The sequence below is a fragment of the Macrobrachium rosenbergii genome, chromosome 53, assembly GCF_040412425.1.
Source record: "Macrobrachium rosenbergii isolate ZJJX-2024 chromosome 53, ASM4041242v1, whole genome shotgun sequence".
NCBI classification, from domain to species: domain Eukaryota; kingdom Metazoa; phylum Arthropoda; class Malacostraca; order Decapoda; family Palaemonidae; genus Macrobrachium; species Macrobrachium rosenbergii.
In genome coordinates, this window is record NC_089793.1 from 46,220,887 (window position 1) to 46,248,351 (window position 27,465).

Here is a 27,465-nt window from a genome sequence, read left to right on the forward strand (position 1 = left end):
TCTGATGTGTATTTTGAGACTTTCAGAATGAGAAAAACTATTTGGACATAAAGAGCAAGTGAATGGTTTCTCTCCTGTACAAGTTCTCATGTGGATTCAGAGATGTCTTGAAAGGATAAAGCTCGACATATGAGGCAAGTAAGCAGTTTCTCTCCTGTATGCATTTTCAGATTATTGGAGCAAGAAAAACTACTTTGACATACAGAGCAAGTGAATGGTTTCTCTCCAGTATGAATTCTTATGCCAGTATTGAGTTGATTTAAGTGACTAAAAGTACTCTGACATTCAGTGCAAGGATATGGTCTCTCTACAGTATGGATTCTCATGTGGATTCTGAGATGATGACTTGAGTGAGAAAAAGTACTTTGACATTCTGCACAAGTTATTGGTTTCCCCACCATATTAGTTTTCCATAAAAAAAATCCATGTTTTTGTCATTACTTTTATTAACATTACAAGGTGATTTCTCTCAAAATACTTTTCTGCAAGATGTAGGTAATATGTGAGAATCACCTGCAAATGCAGTAGGCAGTGGTATATTTTCTTCTATGATACTCTTCTCTCCACATTCCATGTCAAAACTTGCATGGTCTTCTTCACTCTTTATAGGCTGACTTGTATATTTTACATCAACTTCATCGCAATCAATATATTCTGGCTCCCCCTTCAATTCTACAAATATAGATCCATCAACTGTGATTTTGGTATACTGTATTCATCCTCCAACCTGTCATTTTGTTGGTTAATTGAAGGGAAAACTGAGTTTCCAGCTTCCATTCTCAAAGAATACTGAATATACAGCTTTGCAACAAAGTCAGTTTTATGACAATGAATATTCAGTTTCATCCAAGAAAAGTGCTCAAAATGAACCAACTACTGTAGTATTGCCCAACCTTCAGATAGTGAAACAATTTTCATTCATGTTATCACAAAATCTACATCTCACAGAATGGCAGGTTACACCCAGGTCTATTTGCAAGTTAAAAATAATCCTGGCTCATTTTCAGCCTGCTTCAATGATACTGCATATCAAATATTCTTATATAGAACAAGAATCCTCACACCACAAAGGCATCAATCTGGCACAGACATGAAACACAATTATATCAATTAAAAACCAAAATATTTCATAAGACCAACTGCAGTTCTTAGCATCACAAATTAATTATAAATTAATAATGTTATTTAGTGGCAAACAAAATATTCAGTCATTAATGCAAACTTTCATATCTTACATTACAGTAATTTATTGTCAAATATTTTCAATATCTGATTTTTTTTCTTCAGTATAAAAAGATCCCATATTACATTGGCAATATGATGTAAATAAAAAAAAGCAGTAAAAATATTTTTAAAACTACAAATTTTTTAAGTAATTTGTATTTTTTCTAACATATAAATCTGAAGGTCTTTAGCTTGCAAACATACCTACCGACAGTAGAGGTGGAAGCACTGCTGACTCGTCGGTCCGAACTCCACTTTGCCTTTTGGCCCAGGTGTTGGAATGTGGGGTGGCTGAGGTGGGTCATAAATGTAAAGACCTCCAGATTTGTATGTTACGAAAAATACAAATAACTGTACCTTAAAAATTTGTAGTTCGTTCCTACACAAATACAAACCTTTGGTCTTTATATAGGAGCCTTACCCTTTGGTGGGTGGATTCTGGTAAATCTCTGAACCGACGGGTAGTTCTGCTCACCTGGGCCTCTCTTCCTAGTCTCGAAGAGCTGAGGAAGGGGTCTCATGCCTCTGATCTATTGAACATATAGAATGTTCAACTGCCGGACTTCTGGGTCTTTTGAATTAATAAGTTCATGACATTACAGTCGACCCTCGGTATTCGCGGGGGATGTGTACCACAAACCCCCCACCAATAGCTAAAATCCACTAATACTTGACACCCCTCTGAAAATGCTTTTAACTGCCTGTTTTGATAGTTCAAAAACCAAAAAAAAACTCTCTAAAACTCTTATACCTGAGTATTTCAATAGTTTTATTACAAAAAATGCATTTAGTCACGAAAATGACATGAAAATACAGTAATTAGTGAATATTTCTCTATGAAAATACTGCTAATAAGCAAATTTTCTGCGAATAATGTGTATATGTGTTCCATAGAAAAATCCGCGAATCGGTGAGTTGGCAAAACCCGAAACGTGAATACGTGGGGGTCAACTGTATTTCAAAAAAGGCTTGAATGAACCCAAAGCATTGGAGACAATAAAAGGCTAAAACAACCAACAGGTTTGTTTTATTGTTGTTTTATTGTCATCCCTCTTTCCCCCTGCTAGAGAGATTGATTGATTAATTGTGGGTTATCTGGCGTCACAACTACAAGGGTCACCGACGCTGAATACTAAACGTGATCTTTTCACTTTTACAGTAAGTTATAAAAATTAAAATTAAAATTCTGCCAAACAGACCTACATATAAATTTGATTAAAAAGAAAAAAAAAACAAAAAAGAAAACTAACTAAAATAAATAAATAAATAAATAAATATATATATAATATTCTGCTAAAAAGAACTATTAATAAATTTGATCCGATAAACAGTATAACTTACGAAAAAAAAAAAAAAAAAAAAAAAAAAATATATATATATATATATATATATATATATATATATATATATATATATATATATATATATATATATATATATATATATATATATATATATATATATATATATATATATATATACTAAGATGGCTACAGCTGTCAAATATATTTGAGAAGACCAGCTTCTTTGATAAAGAGATAACATTATTAATACATATACTTTCTCCCAACAGTTTCGCCATGTTATAATTACCACCTGCTTCACTGCTATTTGATAAAAAACGATTCCTAAGTTCCACTAGACTGGGGCACTCAACAAGCAAATGCCTAACAGTCAGTGGAACCAAGCAATCGTCACAGAAGGGCTCATTCTCCCCATTCATCACAAAGCCATGAGTTAAACGTGTATGGCAAATACGTAATCTACACAATACAACATCCCACTTCCTTGGCATTAGGTCATATTTCCAAGGGTGTCTGACTAGTGATTTCTTTCATTTTATTGGGGCCTACTCTGTCCCACTGAAGTGCCCATAATTGCTGGATGGATTTCCATATAATATGGAATGCCTCACAATATGGAACAGGACATTTTCTGGGTATCAGAATTTGTGCTGCTAATTTGGCTAGCTGGTCTGCCTTTTCATTTCCCGATATGTTCACATGGGCAGGAACCCAACAAAAAGATACAATACTTCCTCTATAATGGTGCAAGAAGATCCACTGCAAGATCTTCAACACTATGGGATGATCAGTATTGAAGACTTCCAGGGACTCTAAGGCACTTTTAGAGTCACAAAATATTGTGTAGCTAGACACTGGGAGTGTTGCAATATGATCCAGTGCTACTAAGATGCCATACAGCTCAGCTGTAAAGTTTGAAGCAACTGAAGGAAGCGCACCTCTTTGGTTAAAAGATTCACTAAAAACTCCATAACCAATGCCAGCACTGGATTTGGAACCATCGGTAAATATAAATCTTGTATCCATATGCTCTGAAGCATGCTCTAAAAATATTGCCCTCATTTCCTCATCAGATTTATCCCTCTTTACTCCATTGAAGTACCTGCAGAATTTCACAGCAGGTAATTTCCAGACAGGAGTAGTGGGATACACAAAAGGAAGTAAGGGGATTTTTCCAATATTTGTATCCTCTAAAATCTTTTTAATTCTTTAGCTAAAAGGAGTAGGATACCTTGGATGATTTTCATAAAAACCGTTAAAAATATTTCTGTTTGCCACAGCAAATGCAAGAGATTTGGGAAGTCGTTGCACTCTAAACCAGTATCGAAGTAATGATGACTGATGATAGAGTTCAAGGGGCATTTCTCCTGCATCAACTAGCAAACTAGATATTGGTGATGAACGAAAAGCTCCTGTGGCTATACGAATACCCGAGTGATGAACAGAATCTAAAGTTTTTAAGTTAGATGAAGAGGCTGAAGAATCTACTTCACAACCGTATGACAGCTTTGATAAGATTAAGGTTTTATGAAGCTTTAGTATAAGATTTCTACCAGCTCCCCAACTGGTGTGAGATTGCACCTTCAAGATGTGTAGAGCTTCTAGGCACTTTGCTTTGATATGTTTGATATGGGGGACCCAAGTCATTCTGCTGTCAAAAACTAGGCCTAAGAAGCGCGCTTGTTCTACACATGGGATTCTATGGCCATACAAATAGAGATCTGGATCAGGATGTACTCCCCTGATCCGGCAGAAGTGGACAACAGTAGTCTTGCTTACAGAGATTTTAAAGCCTTGTTTCTCAGCCCAACTTGCTATTTTATTTATCGTTATTTGTAACTTTCTTTCGGCTACAGTCATCCGGGTGGCAGCAAAAGATATTGACAGGTCATCCACAAATAACGTCTTTAAGACCTCTTTTGGAATAACAGATGTAACAGTTTATGGCCAGAGCATGGGGAACACCTTCTTCTTGGCACCTTTTCTCTGATAAAGTACTGCCAACTTTGACTTTAAAATGATCTGACAAATAAAGGTAATTTTCCTCGTAGACCACTATTATGCATTGTCTTGAGAATTCCATGTCTCCAAGCAGTGTCATATGCCTTTTCTATATCAAAAAACACTGTCACATGGTGTTGTTTGGACGCAAATGCTTCACAGACTGAGGTTTCAAGTTGCATTAAGATATCCAGAGTGGAGTGCATTTTTCGAAAGCCACACTGAGAAGGTGTTAAAATATTGTTGTGCTCTAAATACCACATCAGCCTTACATTTACCATTTTTTCCATTAATTTACACAAACAGCAAGTTAACGCAATGGGGCGGTAACTTGCTGCATAGAAAGGATCTTTTCCAGGCTTAAGGAATGGTAACATGGTTGCCAATTCCCATATGCTAGGGTAGCTGCTTTCATCCCATATTCTATTGATAATGCTGATTATAAAAAGTTTTGTGTTCCTTGAAATGTGTTTAAACATTTCACAAGGAATCTCGTCTGGGCCAGGGGCAGTGTTCTTGCTCCTGGCTAAAGCAGAGTCAAATTCTCTTTCAGAAAAAGGCATATTGTAAGATTCACTTTTGTTTGATGAAAAGTCAAGGACCTGTTGTTCTTCCATCATTCTGAAATGATGTCCTGGGGAACTATCTGATTTTTCAGAGACTCGAGCAAAGTGTTCAGAAAATATATTACTAACTTCTGTGGCATCAGTGACATGATTATTATTCACTTTAAGTACTGGAGGAGGATTGGGTGTAAATTTTCCCTGAATTTTTCTTGTTTTCTTCCAAATGCTGCTGACTGGTGTTCTGCTGTTAATAAAGGATACATATCCTGCCCATGGTTGTCTTCTGGCAGTTTTCATAGCTTTTCGAAATCGTGCCCTACACTGTTTATAAGTGATGACATAATCCACGGTGCGATGTCTACGGCACCTGGTCAATGATGACCTTGTAGCTCAATGCAGCAGCCTTAATTCTTCTGACCACCATGGAACTGGCCGTCTCCTGAAAAGTCCTTTAGTTCAAGGAATTGAATGTAAGCCTGCAGTATGGAAAGTTCCACTGAGTAGATCGATGGCATCATCTACACTTGGCAAATCTTTGGCATCCCCTTCCAACTTGCTAAAATTTTTGAATTTTTTCCAATTTGCTTTCTCTAAGCACCATCCTGGTGATCTTGGGATAGGTGGACCATCATTGGTGCTGATTGTAATAGGAGAATGGTCACGGTATGCCAGTCATCACTTGTTCTCCAACTAATATCAACACTGCAATTAGAGCTACAAACTGAAAGGTCAATGCAGGAGACAGTACCAGTCTGAATGTGATAATGGGTAGGTTCTCCAGTATTAAGAAGGCCTATATATATCTTCATTTTCTACAATAGATGCCATCATATTCCCTTTTTGGTTTGATGTTACATCTCCCCACAATGGATGTCTGCTGTTGAAGTCACCAAGGAGAAGAAATGGCTCTGGTAGTTGCCACATTAAGGATATTAATTCCTCTCGGGAGACATGGCTATTGGGTGGAATGTAAAGGGAACATATAGTATATTGCCTTCTTAAATTAATCCGTACAGCCACAGCTTGAAGTGGAGTATTTAGTTTTACTTTGTAGTGTGGAGTATCTCGACGGATGTAGATGAGGGATCCACCGTGATTTCCCACTTCCAAATCAAATTCAGTTCTGAAGTGAACATATTCCCTAGGACAAGGGGTATATTCACCTAGCATGGTCTCTTGCAAACATACCCCCAACAGGAGAATGCTCATAGAGCAAAAGCTTCACTTCCTCATACTTTGCTCGGAGTCCCTGACAGTTCCACTGAATTATGGAAGTGAATTTATTTCTGTCTGGGACCAACAGTATGGTTCCTTTTTATAAGATTGGGAGGGTTCTTTTTTCTACTTGGGGAAGGCAATTTAATGGGCAGTTTTGTTGGTTTCTTGGGGGGAATAACCACCTTGAAAGAGCCAACATCCTTTCCTTCAGTGTCTTTGACACTGAGGGGTTTTTTAGTTTCTTTTCTCTCCATCTCAATCGAGACGGAGAGAGCAGAGGTGTTCTCTAAAGAGACCTCCTCATCTATCTTGCTATTGCTGGCAGCAGCCAGCTCTGCCTTTAAAGAGGCAGAAGCACCAGCAAGGACTGGCGCTGGGGGACCAGCTTCTGCTGGTTTGTCCTCCAAAGAGGAGTTGGCACCAACAGAAGCTGGCACCGGGCCAGGGAGTGCTAGCCCCGCCTCCAAAGAGGCAGATGGTGGAGGGTGTGTCTCAACTGACACTTCAATTTTTCTGAGCTCTATGTTGACGTCTTCCTGGTTGGTTCTACTGAACCCTGTCTTCACATTACCATCATCAATAGATTCTGATGAATCTGTTAGGCGTCTTTTCAGCGATTCTTTTTTTGACTCTACCTTTGTGCTTCTTATTTTGGTTAGTTTATTTGTCTCTTTCTGTTGGTTTCTAAGCTTTGCTACTACTGAGGCAAAACTTATACCTGGTCTTCCAATCTTAGCTTTTGCTCTCTCTCTTGCTTCCTTAAAAGTTATCCTTTCCATCACTCTTAACGCCTGAATTTCTTTTTCAAATAAATATACATCACACTGTTGAGATGATGATGCATGTCCCTCACCACAGTGAACACATTTAGGTTCCCTTGTGCACATACCATACTCATCATCTCCACAGTTGACACAAACCGCAGGATTTTCTTGTATTTTCGACCGGCACGTCTGAAGGGTGTGTCCGAAACGTTGGCAGTGGAAACACCTTCTGGGCCTTGGGATGTACTGTTTTATTTTGTATCTATGCCAGGCTGCAGAGACATATTCTGGGAGTCTTAAAGTATTGAATGTCAATATCAAGGTAGGTCAAGGTATCTGATCTCTATCCACCTTTTTTGTGATCCTGTTCACCTTAATTACACCCTGATCTTTCAATTCATTTGCAAGTTTCTCCTCAGAGAAACCCATTAGCTGAGGGGCATAAATCAAAACCCTTGCTGCAGTTCAAGCTGGAGTGGGGGGTGCACCCCACCGTAACTCCCGAAAGGGCCGACAAACTCATCAACTTCATGCTTTCCTCTAGGGAGAGACTCTCTACCAGGAGCATGTTACTGTTCTGAGGGGATATTTTTGGTTGTCTGCCACAGCATTTTACAATTTCCCTATTCACCTCAAAAATATCAATATTGTCACCATTAAGCTTCAAATTTAGATATTTTTCATATGAGTTGGGTACAAAGACCCCAGGAACTGTTTCATACTTCTTGCTTTTCTTTATTGCAAATGGTTCCAGTGTGACAATACTAGAACCAGATGCTTTTTGTTGGGGATTCCTGGCTGTATTCCTTCTTGCCTGGCATTGGGTCATCAACCGTGTCTGATTGTCATTTGGCCCAGGGGTACTGATTTCAACATGGGGACCTTCCATGAAAAAATTGGTAAAAAAAAAAAAAAAAAAAACACAAACTGCTGGTGAACACTGAAGAGGCACCACTGACTTTTCATGGGGCCCTATTCTCAGCTAACGACACCAGTAGGAACTGACTCCCAGATGTCCAACCCTTACCCTACCCAAAAAGGGATAGCACCAATATACCAGAGAGGCACAAGTGTAAGCCTAACCCGCTTGTTGGGACCGAGACTGTTACTAGAATACAATCATCCCCACTCTGACTATGTTGGTGGGCATACCGGAAAATATGCCGGGAGTCCTACCCCTAATAATAGCCCACCCCTGAAATCCAAGGGCTGATCTCAGGGATAGTTCCGCCTTCAGGGTGTCAATATGACATCATACTAACACCCTTCAGGTCCAAACATCATTGGATTGGGTGACGCTCCCAATCACAGCTCCCACATTTAGCTTCGAACATGAACCCCAATTCAAGGTATGATGCCCTTTCCTTTCACACAGACAGGAAATTTAATGAAGGTGGAAATATCCACACTATGTAAGCCAAAGAGTTGGAAAATATACATATACAGTATATATATACACATATACATATATATAATTATATATATATACATACATGCACACACACATACATATACATATATAGAAGCGGTAGTCATAGCAGGTGGATAGGAAGATGAAAGAGAACTGAAAAATAAGCTGTAGGAAGAAGTAAAAAAGGAGAAGAAGAAAAAGAGGACAGAGAGACATTTAAAGTCAAACGGGGGGGAATGATTTCCCCTCGTTCGAGAGCCCCCTTGCCCTTCGCAAATCTACAGCATGAGAAAGAATATTCTATGCTGGAGCCAAGCGACTACGTCACGGCACCCTGCTAGAGAGAGGGGGATGCCTTACATGTAATAACCTAGTCTAGATTACAGACAGGGTACTCAGTTATGCAGGCTCACCTGCATGACAAGCCAGTCCAGCATGTGACAGTTCACCACCTGCCTCTCTTCTACAAGAGAGGAAAGGTGAAAGAGAAAAGGGAGGAGGCCAGTCACTCACATTCTCTCTTCGCTATCATACACCTTAGGCGAGATGCTACCTGTCCCTCTAGGGGAGCTAGGTGAGGTACACAACTTGATGAGCAGCCACCACAGGACCCAAGGAAAACATGTCCAAGGACTTCTGGGCAACGTCCCGAAGGTAGATGGATGTGAATGTGGATTGTCGAGGTGTAGATGGATGTGAATGTGGATTGTCGAGACCACACTCCCGCCCTTAATACCTGTAGAACTGACACGTTCTTCTGGAATGTGAGGGAGGGACCAATGTCCCTAACTTTGTGAGGTCTTACTTAGAACGTACTTCCACCTACCTTGTCACACGTTGAGTACGCTTGCTTGATCATCTCATGAAGCCAGAAAGAAATCGTGTTCTTGAACAATTCTTTCTTGGTTGAGCCAGTACTAACAAAGAGTCGTCAACACCCAGGCCTGAGCTGCCAAGTCCTCTTAAGGTAGTACAGCAGCACTCTAACTGGACACAGTATCATCTCATCTGGACCATTACCAATGAAGTCCTCTAGGGAGGAGATTGAGAAGGACTTGAATCTGGCGTCAGGGGCCGACGAATTCTGAGTCATTGTTAGGAATTCCAGGACAAATTCGAGTGAGACAGATCCCCATCCCCTCAAATACTTAACGTCAAAAGAAAGGTCATGTAGTTTGCCTACTCTCTTCACCAATGCCAAGGCAAGCAAGAACACAGTCATGAGGGTCAGATCCCTGTCTAACAACACTAATAAGGGCTCGTATAGTGAACGAGTCAGGCTCCAAAGACCAAGAGTCACATCCCACTCAGGGGACCTGAGTTCCCTGGGAGGGCAAAAAAACTTTTGAAGATTCTTATCAGCATAGAGATCTCCCGTGAGGAGGAGAGATTGACGCTTTTCAGGCATAGGCCTAGGCCCAGGGTGGGTCTGTAGCCCTTAACAGCTGAAATGGAGAGATGCTTCTCTCGGTGAAGGAAGACAAGAAAGTCTGCAACCTGCTTAATAGTAGCTTCAACCGGAGAGATACCCTGTCTACAACACCAACCACAAAAGACAACCTATTTCCCCTGGTAGACAGCCGCAGAGGACTTGCGTACGTATCCAGACATCTATGTCGCTGCTTGACAAGGAAAGCCTCTCGCTTGCAAGAGATGCTGGATAGTCTCCTTCCTTGAAGAGACAGGGACCCTATGGACTGGTGAAACCTCTCGACATGTGGCTGGCAAAGGACACTGTGCCAGTGAGGAGTCTCTCTTGATGCCTCAGATAGCAGAACTAGCAGGTCCAGGTACCATTTGGCATGTGGCCACTTGGGAGCCACCAGGATCATTCTGAGATTTGGGGTGATCATGACCCTGTTGATCACCAGATGAAACAGACAGAACTGAGGAAAAGCATACGCTTCAAGATTGTTCCATGGGGGCTAAAAGGCATCTCCTGCTGCTGCCCATGGGTCCGGGACAACCAAACAGAACACCGGCAACTTCCTGTTGTGCCAGATTGCAGAAAGATCTATCACTGGTTGTCTCTAAATGTCAAACAATCTTTCCGTGACATCTGGGTGTAGGGACCATTCTGTCCCTGTCAAACAATCTTTCCACAATGTCTGGGTGAAAGGACCAGTTTGTCCCTATCACTTAACCTTGGCAGAAGAAGGCTGGGTATTCTTACGAGGACCTTTAAAGTCTAGGACTTTGGGCTGCAGTGGCACGCAAAGACCTGGAGGTCTTTGCCGCTGCTTGGTGAACAAGATGGTCGTTGTTATCAGCTGTCCATTTACCCACTACAGCATCCACTTGTTCTCTAGAGAAGAGAGAAGCGGAACCCAGCAACAGTCCATCCCTCAGGGCCAAAACTTACTCCAGACTGACGAGTTTGCTATCTGGTGGGCTAGGTAGGAAATGGAACTACCTCCAGATAGCATCAGCCTCTTGAATGTAGCTTCCTCCACAGGGTTCCTCAACCCCGTAGAAGATGAGGGATCAATCTTGGACACATGCTGCTCGTCGATCCATCCAAGAGACTGCCTGGAATGCTGTCATGGAAGCTGATTCCAGCGCCACTGACTCCTGCTGTGAAAGGGAGACTCCCTCCGTGCACAGAGCTGGTCCAGTGACAGACCCAGGCCTAGATGAACCAGGTCTGGGTAAACCTGTTTGGTCTTTAGTGGCCTCTCTGAGGGCACGCAGAAACACTTCTGATGAGGGAGAGGAGGAGGAAGTATCCTTAACAGCAGATACAAGAGAATTCACCTGGTCTAGAACCTCTTCAGCAAGATCAGACCATGGTAGGCCCACCAAAGCTCTGGGTTGCTTCTGCGGTCCCCAGAAGGCTTTGAGGGCAGAAGGATGACCCACGGGAGTGGCCATGGTCTCTTTCCCGAGATAGTTATACTGACGAACCAATTTCACGATCTAAACATAGGTCATCTCAAGGCAGGAGAGAAAGAGCTTGCAAGGAATGGTCCCTGTGCCTGGGCAATGCCTCAGGGTACAAGGCTTTCTCCCCTTAGGCTGTAATGAATCATGGGTTTCCATATCTAAATCAACAATATGCAATCACAAAAATGCAAAATATAGACAAATATCACACAAAGAATGATCACACAGAAAAACCAGGATCTTAGAGGCAAGTTGAAGCAAAACAGTTTGGTAGGCAGAGGGGAGCATGATGCGTGCTTCTTGTCCAGTGGCCAGAAGGTGAGTAGATACATTGCAGGGAGGAAGGGTGGGACTCCCCACCCTACAGCCAGTAATTACCTACCCAACACCTTGTTAAGAATTAAATGTCGGGTTTCCAGCTGCACTGAAAATATTTCCATATGTAAAGACCGAGGGTTTATATTTGTGTAGGAACTATTCTTGATTTACTCCCTTTTTGACATGCAACTATTTTTTCAGGTAAACCCATCACTCATATATGTCTGCATTACAGTCTTTGAATGTCCCCAGAATTTATGGTCTCTTATCTAACAGATAAAACACCACAATTTTTTAAAGTAAATTGTATTTTTCCTAACTGTACAAACCTGAGGTCCTTTACATTAGGAATTACTTTCAGTGAAGCTGGAAACGGCTGTTGAACTTTCAAATAAGGTGGTTAGGCAGTTAACTACCGTCCAGTAGGCGGGAGGAAAATAGAAAAGAAGAAAATAAGACTGAAGAGAGAGAAAAGAGTAATGAAAACAAAGAACAGGATAAGAGTATGGATGCAGAGAAACTCATAGATTCTACATATGAGGCAATACAGCAACATACATATGAAGAAATAAATTATGACATGATAAATCAAAATAAAATCCCAAAGAGGTTGTACCCGGATCTTCATATTGATGAGAAAGAACAAGAAAAAAAAAGAAAAGAAAGACACAGTATGCACCCTTTTGAAAAGAGGGAATTGCAGGTTTGGTGAAAGATGTTATTATAAACATCCCAAGATATGTCACAATTATGAGATCTATAGCAAATGTGCATATCTAGATGGCTATGAAGAGGAATGCAGTGATCTACATCAAAAAATATGTAGAAACTGGAAAGAAGGGAATGGATGTAGGTTTAATAAGAAATGTAGGTACATGCATCCTGTAGCCATGAAAAACCAAAATGAAAATCAAATACATATAAAAAATCAAGATAAAGATGAAACAAATATAGGAAGGAACAAAGATCATGTGATGAAGGCAAAAAGCAAGTCAACAACACATTATGGAAAGTCAGCACCACGATATGAGGCATCAGCACCTAGATATAGCACAAGGAACAAGCAATGTATCTATGATGCTAGGGGATGGTGCAGATTTGGAGATAAATGCAGGTTTATGCACAAAATGAATAATTATGAAGCTGGAAGATCAAATATAATGGAAAAGTTGGATTTTTTAGTGTATGAATTTCTGGAAATGAAAAAAAAGATCAACATATCAGAACAGGAAAGAGACATGGGAAAATCCATATTATTACCCATATTAGATAATGGAGATAATACGCAAACCATCATAGTGATGAAGCGCAGGGTTTAGTTTCGAGTAACTCAAAAAGAAAGATAGAGTTCTTAGAAGAACTAACCCAAAATGAAAAAATAGAAATATTGAATATAAGTGAAACCTGGTATTCCCAAGAGACTGGTAATGATGACCAGATAAAGGGTTTCAAACTTATGGATCAGATAGAAAAATAGAAATCAGGGGGAACCGCGATATATGGGAGAGATGCCAATCAAGGAAAAATCTGTGAGAAATATAGTAACACAGAATGTGAATTAATAGCGGTAGAATTTGAATCTGAAAAATTAGTGAACATTGTAATATACAGACCCCCTAATACTAAAGAGTTTGACATAATAATTGACAAATTGGATGAAATATGTAGAAATCACAAGGACTGGACTATACTCCTATCCGGAGACTTTAACTTTCCTTTTGTAGAATGGAAAGAACGAATAGGAGACTGTGGTTGTATTTATACATATAAAAAAGAGAGCAATAGTAGCGCAGAAGATAAGAGGCAATTTGAAAAGCTATTAGATATGCTACTAGAACATAACATTCAGCAAATAAATCACCTGCCAACAAGAAAGGATAATATTTTAGACCTAGTATTTGTGAATGAGGTGAACTATATTAAAGAAATAATAGTTTATAACGCGAGTATTACGGACCATAATGTCATAGAACTAACAGTCCGTTCCAAAACAAATGAAAACAGAGAAAAGCAAGAGACGAAAAAATGGGAAGGATTTGGAAAATACAATTTCTATAGTAAGAATATAAATTGGTAAAAAATAAATGAAGAATTAAACAAAGAATGGGAAAACATATTTGTAAGTGATAATATACAGGTAAATACCGATATATTATATTAAATATTACAGGAAATAGTGGAAAAATATATACCGAAGAAAAAAAGTAAACATCAGTCACGAATTCCAAGAGACAGAAGGATCTTGTTCCAGAAAATTAGAAAGTGGAAAAAAGGTCTTGCAAAAGAAAAGAATGCATGGAAAGTGATGGAACTAAAAAGTAAGATAGAAAATGCAGAACAGAAGATTATACAATCAAAAGAAAATGAAAAATGGAACCTAGAAGAAAAGACCCTACAAAATATCAAGCAAAACCCAAAAATTTTTTATTCATATGCAAAAAAGATGAATAAAATAAGAGTAGAAATAGGCCCTCTAAGAATTGAAGGGCGATTAACAAATGAAAAAAAGGAAATATGTAACATATTAGCAGAAAGATATAAGAGTGAATTTACACCTAGAATTGACAATGAAGATAATGATACAGAAATAAGAGATGAAAATATTGAATACTTATCGGATATAGATATTACAGAAGCCGATATTGTGCAGGCTATTAATGAAATTAAAAATGGATCAGCAGCAGGACCAGATGGTGTACCTGCCATATTGTTAAAGAAAGTGGTTCATTCAATCGCAAAGCCGCTAGCATTATTATTAAGACAAAGTATAGATACAGGCAAGATTTATGATGAGCATAAATTAGCATATATTACTCCTACTTTCAAAAGTGGTTCAAGACTAGAGGCAAGTAATTATAGGCCTGTGAGTCTGACATCTCATATTTTGAAAGTTTATGAAAGGGTAATGAAAAAAAATATAATGAAACATTTAATGAAAAATAGATTTATCAATATAGGACAACATGGTTTTGTACCTGGAAAAAGTACACAAACCCAGCTGTTAGTCCACCATGAAAGCATATATAAAAATATGATAAATGAAAAAGATACAGATGTGGTTTACCTAGACTTTGCAAAAGCTTTTGACAAGGTAGATCATAATATATTAGCGAAAAAAATTAGAAAACATAACATTGTTGACAAATTAGGAAGATGGATAAAAGAATTTCTGCAAAACAGAAAACAGATAGTGATTGCAAACGATGAGAAATCGGATGAAGCTACGGTAATATCCGGTGTACCACAAGGTACGGTGTTAGCTGCATTGCTGTTTGTGATTATGATTGCAGACATAGACAGTAATGTTAAGGAGTTAGTAGTAAGAAGTTTCGCAGATGACACAAGAATAAGTAGAGAAATTGCTTGTGATGAAGATAGGAACTCACTACAAAGAGACCTAAACAAAATATATAAATGGGCAGAGATAAATAGGATGGTATTTAACTCTGATAAATTTGAATCAATGAACTATGGTGATAAAGTAGGAATGCTATATGCATATAAAGGACCTAATAATGAAACAATCACAAACAAGGAAGCAGTTAAAGACCTTGGTGTGATGTTGAATAGGAATATGTTATGCAATGATCAAATAGCAATTCTATTGGCAAAATGCAAAGCAAAAAATGGGAATGTTGTTCCGGCACTTCAAAGCAAGAAAAACTGAACATATGATTATGCTTTATAAAACGTACGTACGTAGTCCACTTGAATATTGCAATATAATATGGTACCCACACTACCAAAAGGATATTGCACATATAGAGAGTGTACAAAGGTCATTTACAGCTAGAATAGAAGAAGTTAAGGACCTTGACTACTGGGAAAGACTACAATTCTTAAATTTATATAGTCTTGAAAGGAGAAGAGAACGCTACATGGTAATCCAAGCATGGAAACAGATAGAAGGAATTACCGAAAACATCATGGAGCTAAAAATATCAAAAAGAGCAAGCAGAGGTAGATTAATAGTGCCAAAAACTATACCAGGAACACTAAGGAAAGCACACAGGACATTAATCCACCACGCACCAGCATCGATAATGCAGCGTCTATTCAATGCGCTACCAGCTCATCTGAGGAATATAACAGGAGTGACCGTAGATGTGTTTAAGAATAAGCTCGACAAATATCTAAGATGCATCCCAGACCATCCAAGACTGGAAGATGCAAAATATACCGGAAGATGCGTTAGCAATTCTCTGGTAGATATCAAAGGTGCCTCACACTGAGGGACCTGGGGCAACCCGAACGAACTGTAAGGTCTGTAAGGTGTAAGGTAAGGTAAGGTCCCACCTGCCCGGATGTAAACATTCCAATTTGCCTTTCAGCACAGGTGTTACATTGAGGGGTGGCATAAGGCGGGCATGAAAATGTAATGTAAAAGACCTCAGGTTTGTATAGTTAGGAAAAATCACAATTTTTGAAATTAAATTATATTTTATTTTTCCTAACTATACGAACCTGAGGTCCTTTACATTAGGAATTACTTACGGCAAAGCTGGACACAGCCGTTAAACTCTTGAACAAGGTGGTTAAGCAGTAACTACCGTCAAGTAGGCAGGAATACCCGCCTGCCTGGATGTACAGTAAACCCCCCGTATTCGCGTTCTCATGGTTCGCGGACTCATGCATTCGCGGGTTTCTCTGTGGAACGTATCTAGCCATCATTCGCGGAAAATTCGCCCATTCGAGGTATTTTTCACTGAGAAATATTCACTAATTACTGTATTTTCATATAATTTTCATGAATAAATGCACTTTTTGTGATAAAACTCTTAAAATACTCAGATATAAGCATTTTTACAGAGTTTTTCTTGGTTTAAGCTATCAAAATGGGCAGTTCTAAGTGTTTTTAGAGGGGTTTTAAGCATTCGCGGATTTGACCTATTCGCAGGGGGGTGTGAGATGCATCCCCTGCGAATACGGGGGGTTCACTGTAAACATTCCAGTTTGCCTTTCGGTCCAGGTTCAGATTGAGGGGTGGCATGAGGTGGGCATAAAATGTAATGTAAAGGACCTCAGGTTTGTATAGTTAGGAAAAATACAATTTACTTCCAAAAATTGTGATTTGTTCCGACACGATATACAAACCATCAGTCCTTTACATTAGGAGAACTCACTGGTTGGAGGGAGGAATCTGAGTGAGTCTCTTGAACTGACTGGAGTTCTACACACCTGGGCTTCTCCTCCTGATCGAAAGAGCGAGGAGTACTATGCCTCTGAAATATTGATCGAAGTGTAGGAACTGCAAGATCAAATGTCAGATACTGGACCTTTTCGCATGAGTGAGGAAACGTAATTCATGCGAAATAGGCTGGAGAGAATCTTAGAGTCAGAGGCAGTAAGGAAAACTTGAGATCGGGTTTCCCTTATTGCCATTCTCTCCTTCTATGATTCTAGAAGAAAAATAGAACGGGTGCTCAATGTGTAGTCTTACCACATCAAACGCCAGATCCAGCAAGTATCGGTTCGAGTCCTATTCTCATACCGAAGGAGGAGAGGTAGGAGGACGAGGAAGGAGGAGGAGGAGGAGGAGAGGCCAGTCACTCTCAGTATCCTTCTCACTTCCAGAACCAATGCCTCAGGCGGGTAAGAAAATACAACTTGTTCAGCAGCCATCACAGGACCAAGGAAAAAAGGATCCAAGGGCCTGCGGGCAAGACCACAGGAAGAAGACAAGCGTGTGGTCTATGAGACCACATCTTGCTTCCAGACCAACAGAAACTTTTGGAATGCAAGGGATGGACCAAGCCATTGACTTTGTGAGCTCTCAGGTGGAAAGTACCGGAATTGTTGTTGCCAGATGCTGAGTACCTCCTTCGATCGTTTCAAGAAACCAGGAGAAAGATGTGTCCTTAGACACTTCTTCCCTGGGAGAGATATTACTAGCGAAAACATCGACGACATCCAGCTTAGGAATGTCGAGCCTTCAGAAAGTACCACAGTTCCCTACTAGGACAAGGTAACAATTGATCTGGATCATTGATACAAAGTGTGAGGAGGACGGGAACAAGAAGGACTCGAACCTGACAATAGATGACGATGGATTCGGAGTCCACTTACGATATCCGAGAATGAGTCGAGATATTGATCCCCTTCACATGTTCTCCCATCTTTTACGCCAAGGCCAAAGTGAAATGAGAGATGTCCTAAGAGGGCACATCTCTGTCCAACGACTCTTGTAAGGGCATGTGCAGAACACGGGACAGGACCCTAAGTGAATCACATGCCATCCAGAGAACAGTTCCCTGGGACAGCAAGACCGAAGAAGCTTCTCATCTGTAGTTAAATCTTGACTGATGAGAAGAAAGTACTCTCCTGGGAAGAGCAGAAAGTTCAATCGAACAGTGCCGAGAACCCGATTCAGAAAAAATGAGTGGGGCCGAGCCGAGCCGCACCAAACCGAGCCGATCACGCAAACGAAATCCAGACTGGGTGGTAAGCGGTGGACTGGGAGGCAAGTGGGGCGAGCTGAGCTGAGCCGAGCCAGTCTCGCACACGTGACCAGGGGCTGGGCCGGGCGAGCAAGCCCAGCGAGCCAAGCTGATTGCATGAACACAATCAGAACTGGACAGGGAGGAACTCGTCTGCCGTGAGCTAGCACTAATTTCCTGAACTCTCAATTCCTTCGAGGCCAAGGCCCCTCGAGAAGAAGGTTTAAAGGGGAATTCTGTGTCCACTGTCCTACATGCTCGAAGCCTAAGGTTCAAGACACGAGGATGAAATTCGGCCAAGCAACCGAAGCAGCTGGCGGCCAGCATCAAGACACCTGGGCATCTCAGCACTTTCTCTCGTCCTGTGCCTCTCGCCAAGAGAGTGATTGTGATTCATAGAATTCGAGCGACCTACGAGACTCCCAAAAATTGGGAGCACCTCCTTCCAGTTTCCTAAGAAACTGAAAAGAGCCAGGCACAGAACCAGTCTTAGATGCAGACTTCTAAGACTGGCAATGAGGGTGCAGTCTCCGAAACGTGAGATCCCAAAGGAGAATGAGAATCGGTTCCTGCCCGAAGGCGGGAAGTGCCAACAAGAGAAACTTGTCTCCCAGAAGAGAGTCAGTCCCTTAGAAGTACCGTAGGATTCCCCAAGGGAATCTCTTCCCTGCTTTTTCTGGTGTTCGAAATGATAGGATCAAGACACCAGGCTGGGAACCCGACCAAACACTGGTAAGCACTTGGGGAGCGCTTGTAGTACTGGCAGGAAGAGCTGAAACACCTGGGTGCCTTGGCCCTTTCTCTTGCACTGCTCCCAAACTGGGCCGGGGAAAATACTCTCCAGACCAGATCGGGATACTCGATATTCCACAGAATCTCGAGAGCTTGGAGGGGCTCACAAACGAACACCTGAAGCAGCACCTGTCTTAGAGGCAAAACCTCTAGGACTGGGAACGGGAATGCAAACCGAGGTCTGCGCGCCCGCAGCTCCTGAAACACAAAACCCAGGGTATGTGAACCGGTTCCCGAACCCGAAGGTCAGGAAGAGCCAATGAGGGACCCACTGCCTCCTCAGAAGGAGGCAGTCCCTAGACGTCCAAAGGCATCAAGGGGAAGAAGCAGCCTTCCTCTCCTTTGGCTGACGGAGGTCTACCCGGTTCCCAGGACCCCCTCGAACCTCGGGAGAAGAAGGGAAGAAGCAGAAGACAAAATCGAAGATAAGTTGAAGAGGACAGCAGCTATTTCCACAGGGCAACTTCCTTCACCTTCACGCCGACATCTTCTACAGGATGGTGGACATGGACCATCGTAACCTCCAGGCCAGCTAGGCAGGATCACAATGGAAGCGGCCCAAGACACGACCACCAGGAGAAGCAGCAGGCACAATCAGGACAGCTGACGCAGGAGCTACAGAAGTGGTTCGGAAGGCAGGAGCTACATTAATAGCCAGGAACATCACATGAATGTCACCAGCAGTGACAGGAATGATCAGGACAGCTGTGGCAGGAGACCAGGAGGAGCATGTTGCCGAGTCAACAGGAGAATAACACAGGAAACAGCAGGAGTAGACAGACCACAGATATGCCAGAGGCAGTGCCACAGCAACATGAAGGGCAGCAATGAGAGCAATCGATCCACATGGGCGGAAACGGAGTCAGAACGATCCTGACCTGGAACTATGCCATTCCAATCATGTACTGTGGTCAATCCCGAAGGAACACTGTATGAGCATCGGGACTCCTTCATGCGAAGATATCTCAACTGAGATATCCAGCCAACTACTGCTGTGCCTACGATGCTCACTGTCAACCTGAAAGAAAAGGCGAAGATGATTAGGGGAGGGAGACTCCTCTCGCTCCGAGGGGAACTGCCCTATGCAGCGAGAGGAGGTCTCTCAGAAGAGGTCCCCTGACCAGCCGCAACGCCCCCCACATGGTCTTTGAGCGAAGAGGGTGAAGGAGAGATAAGGAAGAACCTACAGAGAGAGAGAAGGAAGGAGGAGAGGCCACCAAGGGCGCCATGGAAGCAAAAATTACCAACGACGCTCACAACCCCCCCCCGGCAACTCTCCACAGCACAGGTGGCATGTCCCGATCAATGTAGGGGAGCGAAGATATTACATCCCAGTCTAATATCTCCGAACGTACAGGGGAATGCCTTCAGTATCTAAATAAAGGGCTACTGGATGAGAAGCATTACCATTCGGTTATGCCCCTCTAAATACGCCCTTGGCCATCAAACCCAAGACACAGACGCAGGGGAATGATGACTTATGCAAGGCTATCACAAATAGTGGGTTTGTATGTTAATAAATATCAAATACACGTAATATATACACAAAAATACAGAATGATCCTGCCAGGATAATAAAGAGCTTAATGACAGCCAGGCAAAGAGATCTGAAAACACATCTGCAATGCATGATGGCCGAAAGCAAACTGGAATATTTACATCCGCAGGCGGGTGTTCCCCGCCTACCTGATGGTAGTTACTGCCTAACCACCTTGTTCAAGAGTTTAACGGCCGTGTCCAGCTTCGCCGAAAGTAATTCCTAAAGTAAAGTACCGATGGTTTGTACAGTAAACCCCACGTATTTGTGTTCTCATGATTTGTGGACTCACGTATTCGCAGATTTCTCTGTGGAACGTATCTATCAATTATTTGTGGAAAATTCGCCCATTCGTGGTATTTTGCATTGAGGAATAATCACTAATTACTGTATTTTCATATTTTCATGACTAAATGCACTTTTTGTGAAAAAACTATTAAAATACTCAGGTATAAGCATTTTAAAGGGGTTGTTCTTGTGTTTAAACTATCAAAATAGGCAGTTCTAAGTGGTTTTAGAGGGGTTTTAAGTATACGCGGATTTTCACTATTCGCAGGGGGTGTGAGGTACGCATTCCCACGAATACGGGGGTTTACTGTATATCGTGTCAGAACAATCAGTGTTTTAGGTATCAGAAACCCTCTTCTCCACCACCTGCTCAACTTATTTTTCGGTTAAAGCATAGAGGAATTCAAAACAGACTGGCAGAAACCTGTTTGGAGAAGAGTCACTATCTCACAAAACAAGTTTGCCCATAGGCTTGCACTCTGGTGTAGAGGGAACCGTCATTTCTCCTTACACCAACAACCTCCAGAGCTTCAATTTTTTATCTACAGACCAGACTCCAGTGATGGTGAAGTCAGCAAATGTGTTCAGCCAGATCTCCAGCCAAGATGCTACCTGGAAGGAGGCAACGGTGACTGACTCTTTAGTTGTAAAGGAAGTACAGATACCTTCTTGCTGGATTTTCTTCAGGGGAACGTCATGGTCATTTGTCATTCTGCAGACTAACAGGTCAACCCAATGCAGAGTAGTCTGTGCATCCTCTGGCATGTAAAAGCTTCATTGACAGTTTCAAGCTAGCACTACGGAATACCATGACATCTTAGAAATGTTAAATACCAAAGCACACTGAACATCTTTTATTCTATGCAATTTTTCATTTGGAGTTCTTGTTAATGAACTGTAGGTGGATACTGTTGGTATACAAACATCCCCAACTATAATCTATGGTACTCTAAATCAGGGTCCAGTGCCCTTGCGTCAGGTCAGGTTGGATGAAGCATCCCAGGTTAAGTTGGGACGTATCCCTATAACTGTCATTGCCACATCTTAGTATGTGATATATTTCCTACTGCACTGTACTTTGTTTAATAACCATGAATGAACCATGCATTTTTCTTAATGCTTATCTTGTGATTTATGCATTTTTGACAATCCATGGTGGTGCAATTCATTCTGTTATTTCCGCCACCCAAAACTTCAATTTCCTGTTTGGGCACCCACTTAGTTGTTGGATATAGGGGGTGAGAGATAAACATTAAACAAAAAGTTTACACCAAAGACTATGGCAAAAATACATAAAAAATAAAATATGCTTATTATAATAAGCTGTAATAAAGTCAACCACTAGTATTCGCGGGGGATGTATGCCACTACACCCAACGAATAGCTCAAATCCGTGAAAACTTAAAATCCCCCCCCCAAAATGCCTATAACTGCCTATTTTGATAGTTCAAAACACCAAGAAAATCTCTAAAAATGCTTATACCTGAATATTTTAATAGTTTTATCATTAAAAGTGCATTTAGTCATGAAAATTATATGAAAATACAGTAATTTGAGAATATTTCTCTATGAACAATACCGCGAATTTTATGTGAATAATGTGTATAAATGTTCCACAGAGAAATCCACAAATAGGTGAAGCCATGGATCCAGAACCACGAATAGGCAGGGGTCCACTGTATAGCCTGGGCAATGGTTTTATTTACACTATTTGCCAAGCAATTACCTTAAAATGTCACACATGCCAAATGTCCATAAAAAGTTGGTGCAAACTAAAGAAGGATTCGTAAAAAGCTAAATTCTGATAAGCTAACCACGAACTGATCAGTATTTTACCCCAGCCCTTGTGGTTATCAAAAATCTTTTAATTACTGCTAACAGGTATTTTACCTAGCATAGGTCACTATCAAGACTGTTTGGATTACTTCAGATAAATGCTCTACCCTTGGCAATTCCATCAAAATACTGTAAAGTGCTTTACCTGAGGTCATTACCAAAACTATTTGAATGAATTCGGCATCATTTAGTAGAGACTAGGATATTTCAAAGACTTTGAATTAGCTGCTTGTAAAATTATTTTAATTAACTGAAATAACTGCTTTAATCTCGCATTGGCTACTATCAAAATCATTTGAATTATCTCATGCGCTTTATCCTAACCTAAGCCACTGTCAGAATCAATGGCAGAATAAATCCTAACTTGATCTATTGTATAGTACCCTCCCAGGACCTGATGAGGGGTAATTTATCCAACTATAGGCCTCCCCAACATAACAATGTGCGAAGCAGAATGAAGATGTGTGCAACTATCCTGCAGAAATAATTAAATATACCCTAATTAGGCTAATTCAGACAGGGACTCTGCTCTGGGCTATATAATTAATGTAAATTGGGAGGACTAGGAATGAATGCAGACTGAGGGGTCAGGGCTCCTTTAGTAGGATTTTCTGAAGTTGGCACTGCAAAGGGAACAGGACCTAAGCAGACTTCTTCGGGTGAGTGAAGAAGAACAACTGGCAGACGAAAACAAACCTAACCTTTCCTAGAATGTTGCCAAGTCCTGACCTAACCTTCTTAACCCACCTAAGGGTGCCATGCCCTGACCCGACCAGTCTGGACCCCCCAGTTAACACTAACCATGGACTAAGCTTCCGTTCGAAGGTATGTACTGCTAGAGTCTGCTTCCGCTGACCTGCAAGCTTCCTGCAGGCTTAACTTTACATAACCTGACATCAGATGCTGTGTTCTAACCTGGCAAGGGGTCTTTGTTGTCCCTCCTGAACCGGCCCACAAAAATAACTTGTGACCTGTTACTCTGCATTTGGGTGATTTACCTTGGGTAGAACTATATAGTAGCTCCGCGGCAGCGACTGCCTTATAACTTAACTTTTTCTACAGTTTTTTTGTTTGATAATTATGAATGTACCTTTAATTTTTGGCGTTCAAGTGTAATTAACCTGTAATTAACCCCTGAAATCCATCCAACAAGGGGTTTCCATACGCGATCTTCACAAGACAGAGCATGGGTACGTCTGTTTCGAACGGTTCATATCCCGTCCGGCAAGTGCAATGACTTGTTAACTTATGGGTACCCAAACCCCACCCACCCCGGGCCAGTACTAAACACGGCGAAGGGACATTCCATTTGTCCGACAACAAACAGATGCACCGCCAGTATCAGAACCCCTAAAAGTGTAGAAAAAACCAGTTGAAAAGGTAAAAACAGGCACGGAGCTAATATATAGAATTACCTTACCTTGACCTACTGCTAAGCCACTAACAAAATAGTAGCTGGTAATTCTATATATTAGCTACGTGCCTGTTTTCACCTTTTCAACTGGTTTTTTCTACACTTTTAGGGGTTCTGGTACTGGCAGTGCATCTGTTTGTTGTCGGCCAAATGGAATGTCCCTTTGCCGTGTTTAGTACTGGCCCCAGGGGGGGTACCCATACGTTAAGTTATTGCACATGCCGGACAGGATATGAACCGTTCGAAACAGACGTACCCGTGCTCCGTCTTGTGAAGATCGGTATGGAAACCCCTTGTTGGATGGACTTCATGGGTTAAATACAGGTTAATTACACTCGAGCGCCAAAAAATAAAAGTAAATTCATAATTAGCAACCAAAAAAACTGTAGAAAAAGTTAAGGTAAAATTTTATAAGTTGCCAATATAAAATAATACCAGGTAACTTAGGGGTTTAATGGTTACAATTTTGCCATATTAGCTATGGAGGGGGTTGGGGGACAAGTATTGTCTTACCTTATAAGTCGTAATTTGATGAAGAGGTCTTTTAAAAAATGTAGGTTACAATTTCATATCGTGTATTGGCAACTTATAAAATAATACCAAAGTGAAGTTAGCAGGCAGTCGCCGCCGCGGAGCTACTATATAGTTCTACCTAGTAGCTTAAATGGAAATGCTTAAACAATGCTTAAATTACCAAAGCTACTGTAGGTCATATGAGTCAAGGCGCTTTACTCTCTCTCGCTTTCTTTCTTTTCCTCAGTCTCTCTCCCTCCCTCTTTCTCTAACTCTCTCCTCCTTTCTCTCCCTCAATCTCTCCCCCCCCACCTCTTCTCTCTCTCTCTTTCCTAGACCACTATAAAAAATTCATGCGAAATACACCAAAGTTGGTTCTACCTTCACATGGTTTGGGGGACATCACCTTTCTGTAGGAGGCCTATTACCTTACACTACTAAATAATGTCCATTATCTTGTCTCACCTTGCAACACAAGTACAATTCACGCTTTAGATCCGTTTCAATGAATTACTACATGAAATGACTAATGACGCGTGTAATTGTAATAATGACGCAAAGGTGTGGTAGTAATAGACAGGAATGCCTTTGAACGTGCTCCTTCCTGGTGCATTCTATTCCTTCCTTGCTTGTGTTTGTTCATTATTTCTGTAATAATACCATATATGTATCTTTTATAAATTCCTTCCCATTTTCAATTTCTTCATTTGATGGATCTGAAAATAGCAGGATCTTAGCAATCAATTACTCCTTTTCTTTAATATGGCTGCAGCACGAACCTAGATATCTTTTTCTGATGACACCATATGCTGACCAGTAAAGTGAAAAATATCCTAAGTTTTCAGTAATTTCCTCACAGCATGTGAGGGCTAGAGAAAGATAGCTAACCTCTGAAGCTTTATTACCCCAAAAAGAGTTCAGGAAAACACTGGATACAAGGTATCCTTACCAGCGGGCAACTGCAACTAACTCTCCCCTTGCTGTGCACTGCCAGGCACACTCCATCCCCCCTTGTCCAACATATCTTACGGTTACGAATACGGCTAGCCCATGCATGCCTCCACAAGATGGACAAATATATATAAGGCTACAAGTATTTTTCTATCTTCAAAATACAATAGTAAAAGCACTCTGTTCTTTTGCGGGAGCTGTCCTAGCTAGCCCATACACAGCACAAGCATTTTGTATCTTCTCTCCCCTTTTAACCTCTTTCTATCCTTTAATTCTAGTGTGCCTAACCTAGCCCCACTGATCAGTATGAGAAATTCTTCTCACAACAATTTTTCTGATGTTTTTGTTTACTCATTGTTTTCGTGCGACCTATCTCTTATTGTAGAGCTATTAGGATCTTCTGTTTCATAAGAAATGATTGATTTGAGTTTTCGTTGTGAATTGCCGTCTGTCAGGTATTCGACAGACAGAACTATGTTACTGTATTTGTATCTGTATTCGTGTGAAATCCAAATATATTCATTCGCATACTTATGGATTTTGTAGAAATATTTACGTCTCTATTGCTTATCGTAATAAGGGTGAAAGAACCACATCTAATTCGAGAATGACACTCTTACATTATTTTGCCTGATTTTTATTGTGATTCTAGCATGAAGTCTGGAGTACTGTTTTAGTTATAATAATTCATTTTTATGTTTGAAATAACTCTTAGTGAATGCACTGCACCACGTATAGTAATAGCTGAAGGTGTTATTAGATCTTGTTTGTACCTCTCGCCAGAGAAGCCATTAACCGAGGTCAAGAGTTCGGGAGAGGGGAAAGGAAGGGTAGTTGTTCGCCCTCTGATCGCCCGTCTTCGTGCCCCTCCGCGGACGTGTATGCGTATGTGCGTGCACTGTATGGGCGTGACGTCACCCAAAATTGTATTGTCACACGCCACCAATTAACTCACTACATTTAACCAATATGTTGAAATTGCGCAATATTATATTTGGAATTTATTTTTGATAACGAACTTGGGATTTGTCTTAAAGCTTTTTATGTACATGTAAACTTTGTAAGTCTGTTTTGTATTCGTGGTTATTGTATAACGTGTCTCTTTTTCCCCAATAAAACCAGAATGCAGGACTGAACGTACAGCTTCTTGGCTCAATTTTTGAGTAGACCTGATAATATCTAGTGTCCTGTAGTGATGTGTGTGCGGACTTAGAAAGGGTGATTGCCCTTATCCTTTGAACTTTGCTGTAACTTGGTTCATTTGAGTGCCATTGAGTTATAATCCCCCTTTGAGTAATTCATTTTATTTGTCTCTTATGTAATTACTCTTTGATATGTTTAACCTTTAGTTATTAAATTAGTTTAACTTTAAATTCAACAGATGCGTTTCAATATCTCCCCATTTTATTTCATTTTCCTGTGTTTCAGTTTTAAGAATGGTGAATATAATTTGATCTGATAAACTTGTATTGTGTTCATACTTTAAGGTTACGCAAGTAATTTATAGAAACGATGTAACATGTAGCGGTCCTCTAAAGTCTGAAAATCAACCTGTGAGTACTCGCAAGATTTTGAGAGAGAGAGAGAGAGAGAGAGAGAGAGAGAGAGAGAGGAGCGTACCTCTCGTCGTATCTCGCAGCAACTTATGATCTGAGTTCATGTCTATAGGGACTGCTCAGTAAGTAATAGTACTTAATTGTGGTACTAATCAGTGATGATACTAGTGTGTTATCCTCGTTAGTAATGAATTGGGTTGAGAGATATCTCCCCGTAATTTAGAAACCGCAAAGGGAGCGTGGTGTTGTTACGTAAGGCTTTTAGCGGTTTTTTGACCAAGTAACAACATTAAGCATACAGTCCACTTTGTCCATGCAATCAACCATTTTTCGCCACAATCAGCATTGTTTTTTCAGTGTCATCATACCAGATTTCTTCTATGTTTTCCTTATATTTTCTATAAATTGTTAAGATTCTCTTGACATTGTAATAATGACAACAAGGGAAGAAG